Below are 14,441 nucleotides of genomic sequence, written 5' to 3' on the forward strand. Positions count from 1 at the left end.
GACATATGCATATCCTAATCCACTGCTCCATGCTCCTTCCTCACTATCTACCCCATCTGTGTCACCCGTTTGGGAGCCGGTTATGCGGACCCGTGTGGACCACTCATCCTAATCCCATTATAGATACACCAGGGATTATATAACTCGTTTTTCAGATTAGTGCAGAGAGTAGTTTTCATTTTGCTAAGAAAGATTATTGTAAATCTATAAAGGTGTGTAAAGGGCACATTTTATTGGATGTTCCTAGCCAAGCGCAGCCGTTCCCCATCTCAGAATTGGCTGTGATCCTATCTTGTCTTTTACATTTATTAATAGAAATCAGTTCCCATGCACAGTACAAACCCAGGCAACGCCAGGTACTTCAGCTAGTATACATATAAAAAAGCCAGGGAATATGAACATATTAATAAGTTAATAAAATGAATAGAACACATAGGGGCTGATTCAGAGGTGGATATATTTGCAGTAGCAGCTGTGTCTTTATGCTAATGCCATGGCTGATGGGCATCCTGTTGAACTGCCCACCAGCCATGGCGCGAATCCTTCGATATGCACACAAAGACGCATCATTGATCTGTTGCTCAGAATTTCCATTGGAACATGACCGCTGGTGCCAGTGGAACTGCATCTTTCAACGCAACCCCTTCAATCAACGCCTAGGAACGCTTATCAAAATTGCATGGAATTATGATAGGCGTCCCCCAGAGGTAACCGTCAGGACACATGCCCAATGCATCATGGACACAAGCACAAAGTTAATTTTAATTCCGTCCACCTCATTATGCTCACATGGGCATCCGCACAAATTCTCACGCAGTTCTAGTGTTCGCTTGAGCTGTTTTCCACTGTAACAAGCTGAATAGTGGGGGATGCAAAAACATTGTGGTCCTCTTCTCAGGGCCAGATTAACAATGAGGCTGATGGAGCTACAGTACACCTCCAGGCCTCCACATAAAAATAGGCCCATTATTATTGCAGCATGATGATGACCAGCTGTCTAGCTGGTTACTCTGTCAGTCATAGTATTAATTAATACAATCATTGTATTCATTTTTTTTTATGTTTCATTTTTACAATGTAATGCAATTTTTCTATTTTTAGGAATTTAGAGAGACAATGCAGCTGATAGTGTAGGGGGTGTACACACCCACGTGACTCTGGTCACACTCACAAAGCACTGGACACTGCTCCTCCCCTTCTCACTATAGACCCTTGACCGTTTTCAGCCCCAGGCCCAGTGGTCCCCACTGCCCTGCCCATACTTGCTGACCTTTTGCTGCACCCTCTGGGAGGGAGCAGCCAGGTTGGCACTGCGGCGAGCGCGGTGCAGTAAAGTTGAGCGTGTCTGGAGGTGTGGTTGTCATTACCCTGCATCCACTATACAATGCCGCAATTACCAGCATTCATGAGTGGGTGACATGGCCACTATGATGTATTTCAATGCAAATTGCGTCATCGGCCGCCCATCCACTCGGAAAGAGGGCAGCCGCAGTCAGTGGCTCCAGCCTAAGGGAAACTTGACCACCTTTCCGAGCAGCTGGGAGCACCTCTCGATTTTCAGGAGCATTCCGGGAGGGTAGGCAAGTATGACCTGCCCCTTCTAGTTTCTAAGAAAGGCGCTGAGCCACTTATCAACTGGGTGGACAGTGGGGGACACACGCTTTTCAGATAAAATATAATTGAATAAAATACTTCTACTGTATATACTTGGCTAACCGCTTTATTCAATAAAAAAATAAGAATTATTTGTTTTAAAAAAATATGAAGAAAATCGCAAAGGACAGCTCTCCCAATAAAAGTTGTCCTTAGCAAGAGGGGGACTTACAGGTTTATGACCCAGAAGTCCTTTTGTGCATGCGCAGAATGACGTGCCTGCCACCTGGGGTGCTGGGAGGGTTCAGATTGGATCCCTCTCACAGCACTTTGCGGAAAGAAGCCCATAGGCTTCTATTGGGTAATACCATCTAAAGATGGCATTACCCATTGGGTCCAAGCTGCAAAAAGCAAAGCTTTCCACAGCTTGGTGCATATCAGAAATGCTTTCAAACCCCCAAAAACTGCATTTTGGGGGGATTTGACCACATTATTGATGATAGTGCATCCCGCCAAAGGTGTTTTATGTTACACATCAAGTGACCTTCATGAATAATCTCCTATTAGGGAATCCTGGCAGCAACCAACTTAGTCATGGAGGATATTATGGATACGGTTGGACCTCTCCTTTTCTCCCTATATACATCCTCTTTAGGTGAACTAATTAACTCCTTTGACCTCCAATATCATCTCTATGCTGATGACACTCAAATTTACCTTTCCACCCCTGAGCTCTCCCCCTCGCTCCTTACTTGTATCTCCAACTGTCTCTCTGCTGTCTCTTCATGGATGTCCCAGCGCTTTCTTAAACTTAACATGTCTAAGACTGAGCTGATCATCTTCCCACCCTCTTCCACTTCATCACTTCCCACAATTTCATTATCTATTGATGGCACAACTATCTCCTCTAGCCCCAAAGTGCGCTGTCTTGGAGTTATCCTAGACTCCTCCCTCTCCTTTAAACCACACATTCAGCACCTCTCGCATTCCTGCCATTTCCACCTAAAAAATAACTCCAGGATTAGACCTTTCCTCACCCAGGATGCCACTAAAACCCTCATCCAGTCACTGGTTATCTCCGGGTTGGACTACTGTAACCTTTTCTTAGCTGGCCTCCCAGTCTCTCACCTCTCTCCACTACAATCTGTTCTCAATGCTGCTGCTTCAGATGCCAATTCAAGGTTCTTACACTTGCCTACAAAGCCCTCACCAAATCCTCTCCCGCATACATTTCTGACCTTCTCTCCCTTCACACTCCCACCCGTCCACTTCGCTCAACAAATGCATGCCGCCTCTCTTGCCAACTGATTACTTGCTCCCACTCCCACATCCAAGATTTTGCTTGTGCTGCTCCCAACCTTTGGAATGCTCTCCCTCTCCCCATCAGACTCTCCACCTCTCTACAAATCTTCAAACGGGCTCTCAAGACCCACTACTTCATCAAGGCCTTCCAGCACTCATCCTAACCCACCTCATGCTCTTTCCTCCCTATCTTCCCCTTCTGTGTCACGCCTGTCTATTTGCCCCTCCCCTTTAGAATGTAAGCTCTCATGAGCAGGGACCTCTTCCCTCATGTGCTTCTCATTACATTTTCTTCTACTCTTTACTCCCCATAAGGGCACCTAACACGTGACTGATAACTCCCTGCTGCTTATTGTGAGTGCTTTAATCGCTATTGCAGCAATGTATATAAATCGTGTCCTTGTCCTGCACTGTAATGTACTGTAAGTTACTTGTTTCTTGTTCACCTATTAGTTCTATGTACTATGTAAGGTGCTGCAGAACACTTGTGGCGCCATATAAATAAAGGATAATAATAATAATACTAGTTACTGAGGATATTATGGAGATAATGAGTCCATAATTTGAGGGTATTTGTAATAAATATATCTGCTAAATATGGTGGAACAACTACATTGGGCAAGTAAAACTTTCCATTGTGACAGCAGTCTGTAAAACAGCTGTTAATCTCCTCTACCAAGAAGTGAAGAGCACCACAGTTCACACTTTTCACGTCCATAGGACCCAAAGAGCAGTATTGTGGCAAATATGTAATGCCCAATGCAAGCAGCGTATCAGTTGATCTTGTTATATGTTGTTTAAGATCTTTGAACTGCGCGCTCTGGGGGACCTGTAAGTGTTCCACCACGTCAACGTCCTCGAGGACGGCCTCTAGGCATGTTTGGTGAAAACAATGCGAGGTGAAGTGAATAATGAAATAATGTCACAGTTGGTGCTAGCGAGTTACCTGTATCAGGTGATGAGCTGGAATCACTGGAGGCTGGCTGGACTGGAACCATGGTTAACATGAATAGCTCTTTATTATAAGAAGTGGGTAGCAGTGAGAACTGCCTTTGGTGATGAGTGACTGGAACTGGAAACTGGAGACGTTGGAATGAGACCAGAAGGAACTTGGAGGGACCGGACTGGGACCGGCAGGTAGGCTGACTGAGCTGGTCGGGGTACCAGTAGATGAGCCTGCAGGTGGATGGTAGCACGGAAGCTACTAGGTGCAGCTAATGAGCCGTGAGGTGAGTGGACTTGGAGGAACCGGACTGGGACCGGCAGGAAGGCTGGTATCTGGATGGCTACGTGGAGCGGCCGGTTAGCCGTGGGTAGACGCTGGTAGCTGGGTAGCTACTTGGAGCGGCTGGGTAGCCGTGGGTAGACGCTGGTAGCCGGGTGGCTTCGTGGAGCGGCTGGTTAGCCGTGGGTAGACGCTGGTAGCTGGGTGGCTACGTGGAGCGGCTGGATAGTTGTGGGTAGATGCTGGTAGCTGGGTAGCTACGTGGAGCGGCTGGATAGCTATGGGTAGACGTTGATAGCTGGGTGGCTACGTGGAGCGGCTGGATAGCCGTGGGTAGACGCTGGTAACTGAGTGGCTACGTGGAGCAGCTGGGTAGCTGTGGGTAGACGTTGGTAGCTGGGTAGCTACTTGGAGTGCCTGGATAGCCGTGGGTAGACGCTGGTAGCTGAGTGGCTACGTGGAGCGTAGCCATGGGTAGATGCTGGTAGCTGGGTGGCTACGTGGAGCGGCTGGATAGCCGTGGGTAGACGCTGGTAGCTGGTTGGCTACGTGGAGCGGCTAGATAGCCATGGGTAGATGCTGGTAGCTGAGTGGCTACATGGAGCGGCTGGATAGCCGTGGGTAGACGCTGGTAGCTGAGTGGCTACGTGGAGCGGCTGGATAGCCGTGGGTAGATGTTTGTAGCTGGATGGCTTCGGGGAGCGGCTGGATAGCCGTGGGTAGACGCTGGTAGCGTGGAAGCTACTTGGTGCGGCCTGGGAGCCGTGTGGAGAAGCTGGTAGCATGGAAGCTCCGTGGAGCGGCCTGGGAGCCGTAGGTGAGAGTCTGGTAGCGTGGATAGCTGAACGCAGCAGGCTTACGGATAGCACTGGTCTAGGAACCAGCAGGAGCCTGGGACATACTGGCACACAGAGGTACAACTATAGCACAAGCAGTACACCACGGAACGTAACACGATGTTCAAGCACTGAGTGCTATTAGAGGAGGATCTATATACCTAGAGTCTGGCAGCGATTGGTGGATACAGACAGGTGGTCTGGCAGTGGCATTCAGAGTGGAGCAAGGCACAGCATGCAGAGGGAGTATTCATCTCTGCAGCCCTTGAGAATCAGGACCACACCTGTGATTCCAATTAAGACTAGCAATGCTCACAGACAGAGCAGGGTCCAGGTGTTTAATCAGTGTGGGGGGAGAGCAGTCTGCACACACAGAGATGTTACAGCCAGTATGATTCAGCCAGAGCAGATGTCCCAGGAGAATTACAAACACAGATGTTTGGAGCAGCTGACAGAGGTAAGTCACAAAAGGTAAAAACTAGCCAGGATTGTGTCAGTACCCCCCTCTTCAAGGGTGGACTCCGAACACCCAAATAAATACATAGGAGAACATGAAAAAATGAGACACCCAGGAAACTGAAAAACTTTCTTCCAAACATGACATTACAGGAGCTTCAAACATAGGGGCACCATCACTCTAGAAACATCTCTTTAGACATCCTCTTAATTCTTACATTTATTGGGATACCAGGAGTGGAAATTCTTCAAAGGGGATGGTTCAAGACCTTCGTCGATTCTTCTTTCTGCTGCGAGAACGTTTTGTGCCAACCAATGGACATGGGACCTCTGGTAACTCCTGTGGAAACACATGACTGGAAAGGACAGGGTCAAATGGCAGATGGTTTTCAGGGAATGGAGAATTATCATATGCAGGATCGAGTTCAGACTCTGAGTCAGTATCTAAAGGTAAAATCGAAGGTTTAGTAGGACTTGAACATTGATAGGACTCCTGGGAGGAACTAAGCGAAATATAACCAATTTTGATGGGGTTTGGGAGTTACCGCAGTATGAAGAGGACAAGGAGGTGGGCGCACATCTCATGTTCAGGGAAGTGGAGGACTCAGCAGAGGATGATTCTTTAGTAGGACCGACAGACTGCTTGGACCGATTTTCAGAACTGAGAATTTCCCTAGAATTTCGTTTGACAGGTTTAAGACCAAATTCTTTAATAACAGCTTCACTGAAAGTCTTTATTTTTAGAAGCACAGGATCTTTAGGCTCGATGAGAGGATTGGCCCAGTCCAATGCCTTACCTCTAAAGGAAGAGAGAAGGTACTTAGTAAGGTTGGTAGGAGTGATACCACAAGCTGTATCTGCTTCCATGATTGCAGCATATTGCGTCAGTAATGCAAAGTATTGCGATAAGTCCCCATCAAAATATATGTATCCTGGAGTATCCAAGGAAGTTTGTGTGTTCGAGGATTGTGGAGCACATTCAGGTGCAGGGCTGGAAGAGACTTGAGGATGCTCTGATTGTTGAGGTTTCAAAACAACTGAAGTTGACAGCTGTTCGGTACTTGGACCAACTAAAGGAGCTGGAAGGAGTCCTGAAGAGCCAGAGACAGCAGCTTCAACATTTGAGGCTGAGAACAGGCTACAGAAACTGTCATCCTCTGGAACGATATTTTCAGGAGATGCTGAACAGGAGCCATGATCAGGATTAGTAGTACATGACACTTCTCCCTGGGAACTGGAACCTGGACCCCACTCCTGGGACATGAGACTTGAGACCACCTCCTGGGGTGCGATACTTGAGGCCCCTTGCTGGGGTGCGAGACTTGAAACCCCCTCTTGGAGTACGAGACTTGGGACCCCTTGCTGGGGTGCAAGACTTGAGACCCCCTCCTGGGGCGTGAGACTTGAGACCCCCTCCTGGGGTGCGAGACCTGAGACCCCCTCCTGGGGTGCGAGACCTGAGACCCCCTCCTGGGGTGTGAGACTTGAAACCCCCTCCTAGGGTGCGAGACTTGAAACCCCCTCCTGGGGTGCGAGACTTGGGACCCCCTCCTGGGGTGCGAGACTTGGGACCCCTCTTGGGGTGCGAGACTTGGGACTCCTTCTTGGGGTGCGAGACTTGGGGTCCCCTCTTGGGGTGAGAGACTTGGGGTCCCCTCTTGGGGTGCGAAACTTGGGACCTCCTCTTGTGGTGTGAGACTTGGGACCCCCTCTTGGGGTGCAAAACTTGGGACCCCCTCCTGGGGCATGAGACTTGTAACCCTGTCCTGGGGTGAGAGACTTAAGGTCCCCTCCTGGAGTACAGAACTTGACACTCCCTGTTGGAGTATGAGACCCAAAATCCCCTTCTGGGGAAGCTGACTCGACTTTTCCTTTTGGGGTATGGAATATGAACCCCCCTTTTGGGATGCGAGGACAGAGACTTCCTCCTGGGGTGAGTGACTCAAAACCCCTTCTTGGGTTACGAGACTTGAGGGCCCTCCTGGGGTAGCCAAATGAAGTCCCCTACCAGAGCAGGCAGAATCCGGGCTGGGACCGGAACAGGCAGAATCCAGGCTGGGACTGGAACAGGCAGAATCCGGGACGGGACCGGAACAGGCAGAATCCAGGATGGGACCGGAAGAGGCAGAATCCGGGCTGGGACCGGAACAGGCAGAATTCGGGCTGGGACCGGAACAGGCAGAATCCGGGCTGGGACCGGAACAGGCAGAATCCGGGCTGGGACCGGAACAGGCAGAATCCGGGACGGGACCGGAACAGGCAGAATCCGGGATGGGACCGGAACAGGCATTGAGACGTTGACACATAGTTATACTGCTGGAATTGCAAAAGGGACAGTCTTTGATAAAGTGGTCAGAAGCTCCACAATAGCGACAGAGATGTAAATCTTTACGCCGCTGGCGTTCAGCCACAGAGAGCTTGGAGCGCGGGTAACTTCGATGTCTCACTTTACTTGGCATGGAAGAATCTTTGGTTCTTAGAGATTCCAAGACAGAGTTTTTAGTTGAGACAGAGGTAGCTCTAAGAAATTCAGGAATGATCTGAAAGATTTTGTTGAGTAGAGCCTGTAGCTGTTCCAGCAGTTGATGGAAAGTAGTTAGGGGTTCAGGTAAGATTTGGGTATCATCTAGCCGGTTAGTCAGAATTTGCAGAAGCTGTAGTACTCGATGCTGTCCCGCCTCCTGTGAATCCAAACGAGTGATTAGGTTACGGAAAGCACTTGATCCAGGATTAGGTGCTTGATCCGCCACCATCGTTAGGCTTGAACATACTGTCACAGTTGGTGCTAGCGAGTTACCTGTATCAGGTGATGAGCTGGAATCACTGGAGGCTGGCTGGACTGGAACCATGGTTAACATGAATAGCTCTTTATTATAAGAAGTGGGTAGCAGTGAGAACTGCCTTTGGTGATGAGTGACTGGAACTGGAAACTGGAGACGTTGGAATGAGACCAGAAGGAACTTGGAGGGACCGGACTGGGACCGGCAGGTAGGCTGACTGAGCTGGTCGGGGTACCAGTAGATGAGCCTGCAGGTGGATGGTAGCACGGAAGCTACTAGGTGCAGCTAATGAGCCATGAGGTGAGTGGACTTGGAGGAACCGGACTGGGACTGGCAGGAAGGCTGGTATCTGGATGGCTACGTGGAGCGGCCGGTTAGCCGTGGGTAGACGCTGGTAGCTGGGTAGCTACTTGGAGCGGCTGGGTAGCCGTGGGTAGACGCTGGTAGCCGGGTGGCTTCGTGGAGCGGCTGGTTAGCCGTGGGTAGACGCTGGTAGCTGGTTGGCTACGTGGAGCGGCTAGATAGCCGTGGGTAGATGCTGGTAGCTGAGTGGCTACATGGAGTGGCTGGGTAGCCGTGGGTAGACGCTGGTAGCTGAGTGGCTACGTGGAGCGGCTGGATAGCCATGGGTAGATGTTGGTAGCTGGATGGCTTCGGGGAGCGGCTGGATAGCCGTGGGTAGATGCTGGTAGCGTGGAAGCTACTTGGTGCGGCCTGGGAGCCGTGTGGAGAAGCTGGTAGCGTGGAAGCTACGTGGAGTGGCCTGGGAGCCGTAGGTGAGAGTCTGGTAGCGTGGATAGCTGAACGCAGCAGGCTTACGGATAGCACTGGTCTAGGAACCAGCAGGAACCTGGGACATACTGGCACACGGAGGTACAGCTATAGCACAAGCAGTACACCACGGAACGTAACACAATGTTCAAGCACTGAGTGCTATTAGAGGAGGATCTATATACCTAGAGTCTGGCAGCGATTGGTGGATACAGACAGGTGGTCTGGCAGTGGCATTCAGAGTGGAGCAAGGCACAGCATGCAGAGGGAGTATTCATCTCTGCAGCCCTTGAGAATCAGGACCACACCTGTGATTCCAATTAAGACTAGCAATGCTCACAGACAGAGCAGGGTCCAGGTGTTTAATCAGTGTGGGGGGAGAGCAGTCTGCACACACAGAGATGTTACAGCCAGCATGATTCAGCCAGAGCAGATGTCCCAGGAGAATTACAAACACAGATCCATGGAGCAGCTGACAGAGGTAAGTCACAAAAGGTAAAAACTAGCCAGGATTGTGACAAATAACACAGCAGTCAGTGATTGAGGTCACTGCAAGATGCGCTGATATATGTGGTTGCAAATAACTCAGTTTCCAAACTGACCCAGCATGTCACATGTTCAAGGTCACCCAGTAGGTGCACAGGGTGAGTTTAAGAACTGACAGTTTCCAGACCGCCCAGCTGGTGCACAGGGAGAATTCACCAACTGTCACATTTTCCAGAGCACAATGGTGATGCATTGTAAATGCCGGGCAGACGTTTTGCCACATAACTCTGAAACAAAGTAACCAATTAATTTACAACACAATATATTTTTTCTGCAAATCTACGGACCAAGAGCCTGATTCAACTTAGGACAGAATTGCAAAGCTGCAAAGGACAGCAGAAACATTACTTTACATGCCAATGGAATTTATTGCGTGGAGGCGATTTGCGTGTTTACATACACTGGACTGTTTGGATTCCGGATAATAAGGACGAATCCACGATATGTCGCACGTCACAATCGGTCAGGAAATGGGGTATCCTCTCCAACATTCGAATGGTGTTCTTGCACGATTCATCTCGTCATCGCATCTGCTCTTCTGTGAGATTGCTGGGTACCCACCTGGCACCCACACAATGCATTTTCAGTGAATACACTAGCCCATAGGATTTATTAGCAAGTGACTGGCAGGCAGGGTCCGTTTTCTGGAAGGTAACAGGGAGTGGGGAGAAAAAAGCAGGTGTGTCGTGACCATTTTTGGCTATGTACCAGCCAACCGACTGCGATCCTGTACGCAGGACCATGGCTCCAGCGTTTCAGTTACAGCAGCTATTCTGAATGAGCATAGACTCATGCAGGAAGTCGATGTTTGCATGATCTGTGTCAGATGCTGCATATGTGTACGTACTTGTGGACAGTTGTGATGGCTCAGGTGGGCATCTCAGAAAATCGCAGCTGTGGCAGCACTAGCGTACTCTGAATCAGGCTCATATTCTTTCCCAATAGACTTCATACAGTAACACTTTACCAGATCAATGTCTCTGCAAAACCAGGACAAATGTCAGTACCAATATAATGATCAATGTATATGAGGTGAACTGAACCGTTGACCTTGTACGTACTTTGTCATGATGCATTACATTCTACAGTGAACAAATCCAATGTGTCCTTGTCTGGAACACAACTGGAATTGATCTCCTCTCCAGGCTTGTAATGTTCAGAAATACAACGCAGGCTCTTACAGCCACTGAGCATAGTGTGGTGCGTGTTTATTATCATCAACAGACAGTATAGTTCATGGGAATTCTGCTGTTTTATTAAAATACACAGAAAACAGAAGTTTAAAACCCACACTTATATCACCCCACTCTCAAGAACCACAGTAAAGGGCCAACTGAACATCACATCCATATGTAATTGATGAATATCTCATTCCAAAACCATTGACATTAATATAGAATTGATCCCTTTTTTGCTGCCAATCTTCTGGAAAGCTTTCCCACTAAAATTTGGAAATTCACATCCATTTAGCCTCTGGAGCGTCAGTGAGGTTGGGCACTGATATTGGGCAATAAGACCTGGCTTGCAGTTTCTGTTCCAATTCAACCAAAATGTGTTCAGTGGGATTGGGTTCAGGGCTCTGTTCAGGCCAGAGGCCAGTCAAGTTCTTCCATACCAACTACAACCATAAGTTTTGATCTGTCATGCTGAATCAAAAAAGCGCCTTCTTTACAGTTGGCAGTAGACTTTGGGGCAGGAAGGGTGCTCCTACTATCTGCCAAACTGAGATTTGTCTGGCAGACTGCCAGCTGGAGTAGCACAATTTGTCACTACAGAGAAGGCATTTCTGCTTTTCCAATGGTGGTGGGCTTTACACCACTCCATGTGATCTTTGACATTGCACATGGTAATCTGAGGCTCGTAATCTGCTTCTTAGCCATGGAAACCCAATCAATGAAGCTAGTGACAAACAGTTCTCATGCTAATGTTGCTTCCAGAGGCAATTTGGAGATAAGTAGCGAGTGTTGCATATGAGGTCATATGATATTTATGTTTCAGGTACTCGGTGGCCTCTTTCTGTGAGTTTGTGTGACCATCTGCTTCGCAACTGAGCTGTGCTGCTCCTAGCTGCTTCTACTGTACAGTAACAAGGCTTACAGTTTACTAGAGCAGCTCTACCAGGATAAAAATGGGACAAATTGACTTCTTGGAAAGGTGGCATCTTATGACAGTGCTATGTTGAAAGTTACTGAGCTGTTCAGAACAACCCATTATACTGCTAAGCTTTGATTATGTAGATTGCAGTACTGCATGCTTGTATGTGTCTATAAGCCATATGTGTGGCTGAAATAGCCAAACATGTTGTAAATGTGTGTGTACAGGTGCGGTGGTATGGCAGAGTTATGTACGCATCAGAGGAATACCTTATCACTACAGACAGCCCAGTTGCTTAACCAGTAGAATGGTTTATTGGAAGATATGTGATGCACAGCTGTACTCACTGTGATCCACTGGTCATGATGGAGTGGAGCATGGGCGGAGCAGGATGTGACAGAGCCAGCCCTATCCAATTTGGTGTCCTAGGCAAGATTTTGGCTGGTGCCCCCTAGCAAATAATCCCACCACCAATACATATATTCAATATATGTACATATAAATATACACACACACATGCACAGATAGATAGATAGAGTCATGTCTGGTGTTCCCCAGAACCAACCACAAATAAATATAGCAATACCCTGCCCTAGGCCACCAATGTCTATCTATTCCAACAGTAGTACAGTCAGCACCCAGCCATTCCAGCAGCACAGTACCCCTGTCCAGGCTGGCTGTGGCCTCTATGCATTGTGGGTGCACCCCAATCCCAGACCAGCAGTGCACAGTAACTCAGCAGCACCCCAGCACCATCTTTTAGACTCAGTGAGATCCATCCAGCAGGCAGCACTTCTCTGCCCGGTGCCCATCAGCACCCCAGGCAGCCAGTACCTCTTAGAGTCAAACACAGATCTCATCCAGCAGGCAGCAGCACCAATCTGCCCAGTGCCCGCCCCTCTCCTGGGGGAGTGAGACCATCCCTGCTGCACAGGAGTAGTTTCTCCTGTATGATGAGCACAGGGCGGTGGTGGCCAATGGAGGCAGAGGCGGAGATGTGAGTTGTTACTCACGGCTTAGCTACTCAAAGGCCCAAGGGAGGAGTGGACGCACATATGCAGATGCTCAGTCTGACTGCTGCGCTCCCCCATTGGAGCTGAGCGGTAGTGGTGGATGGGGAGCAGATAGTCACCATGCCTATCCAGCAGTGCCATCACTATGGCACAATTGCAGAGCTATGGGATGCCCCTATGCCATTCAAGATGCCCTAGGCATTTGATTAGAATGCCTATACTTAGGGCCGGCTCTGGGATATAATACAGCTCACCCTCCGGTGACTGTATATAGCTTGCGGGTAGCGGTGCAGGATGCTGGAACAGCGATAATTGCAGGATAATATACCAGGTCTCTCAGGGCTATGTGGGAGACATCCATCTTAGAACAAGGAATGAAGCCTCCCTGGTGGAACAAAATAGAGTCTGCACAGTAGCGCACTTCATTATCAATAAAACACACTAATTAGAAGGGGGGCATGGGGATATCTATAATAGGCGCATAGTGTTCTGTGCACACGGCCCTGGTGTCCAAGGAGTCTATACCACACACCCTGCACCCATAGGCAATATTTACCTCTCTGATAGTGCTGCAGTCATCACCACGTTCATCACTCTGGTTCAGTGCTATGGTCTGATCGGCAAATGTGCCAGCAAGAGAGGGAGCCCACACAGAGACTGTACGTGTGCCACCTCAGTCCTCATACCTTTGGCCATGCAGTATAAGTTACTGCAATATTAGGAGAACTCAAATGACCAATAAACAAAGCGATTGCGATGAAGAGCAAAAAAGAATGATTTTGGTGGCGGTGCAGTATAAAACCTTGGCGAGTAACCAGCTACAAGTGGTGGTTGGCGCCACACTGGATGTTATGTCATTATAAACAATAGGTTCCATATACATACAGATGTTCATCATTGTTTTATTTTTTTATGTTTTTGATTTCTAAGAATCAAGAGAATACAGTGCTGGACAATGCTGATATAGAGCACACATAGAATATATAAGGCTAACAAAATCAATGCAGATAGAAAAGGGTAGGATAGGCCCTGCTCAGCAGTGTGAGTCAGATGTACAGCGCTGTAGACACCCAAACATGTCTGTATCTCTACCCTGAATTTTTTTTTTCTAATATATATATATATATATTAGGGGTGTGCACCGGCCACTTTTCGTGTTTTGGTTTTGGATCTGGATCTTTCTTCGTGTTTTGGATCTGGATTGGTTTTGCCAAAACCACCCTTCCGTGTTTTGGGTTCTGGGTTTTGTGTTTTGGATCTGTATTTTTTTGAAAAAAAGCATAAAAACAGCTAAAATCACAGAATTTGTAGGTTTTTCTGCTCCTATGCTATTATTAACCTCAATAACCTTAATTTCCACTCATTTCCAGTCTATTCTGAACACCTCACACCTCACAATAGTGTTTTTATGTCCAAAAGGTTGCACCGAGGTAGCTGGATGACTATGCTAAGCGACACGAGTGGGCGGCACAAACACGTGACCCATCTAGGAGTGACACTGCAGTGGCAGACAGGATGGCAGTTAGAAAAACTAGGCCCCAAACTGTACATAATGCAAAGAAAAAAAGAGGTGCAAGATGGAATTGTCCTTGGGCCCTCCCACCCACCCTTATGTTGTATAAACAGGACATGCACACTTTAACAAATCAATAATTTCAGCGCCAGGGTCTGCCACACAACTGTGGCTGAAATGATTGGTTCGTTTGGGCCCCCACAAAACAAGCTGGCAATTAATGTGTCCCTGCACAAACTGGCTCTACGGAGGCAAGATGTCATCCTCATCCTCATCCACCGATTCCTCACCCTCTTCAGTGTGTACATCCTC

Source organism: Taudactylus pleione, unplaced genomic scaffold, assembly GCF_031769625.1.
Source record: "Taudactylus pleione unplaced genomic scaffold, aTauple2 ptg000162l, whole genome shotgun sequence".
In the NCBI taxonomy this organism is placed as follows: domain Eukaryota; kingdom Metazoa; phylum Chordata; class Amphibia; order Anura; family Myobatrachidae; genus Taudactylus; species Taudactylus pleione.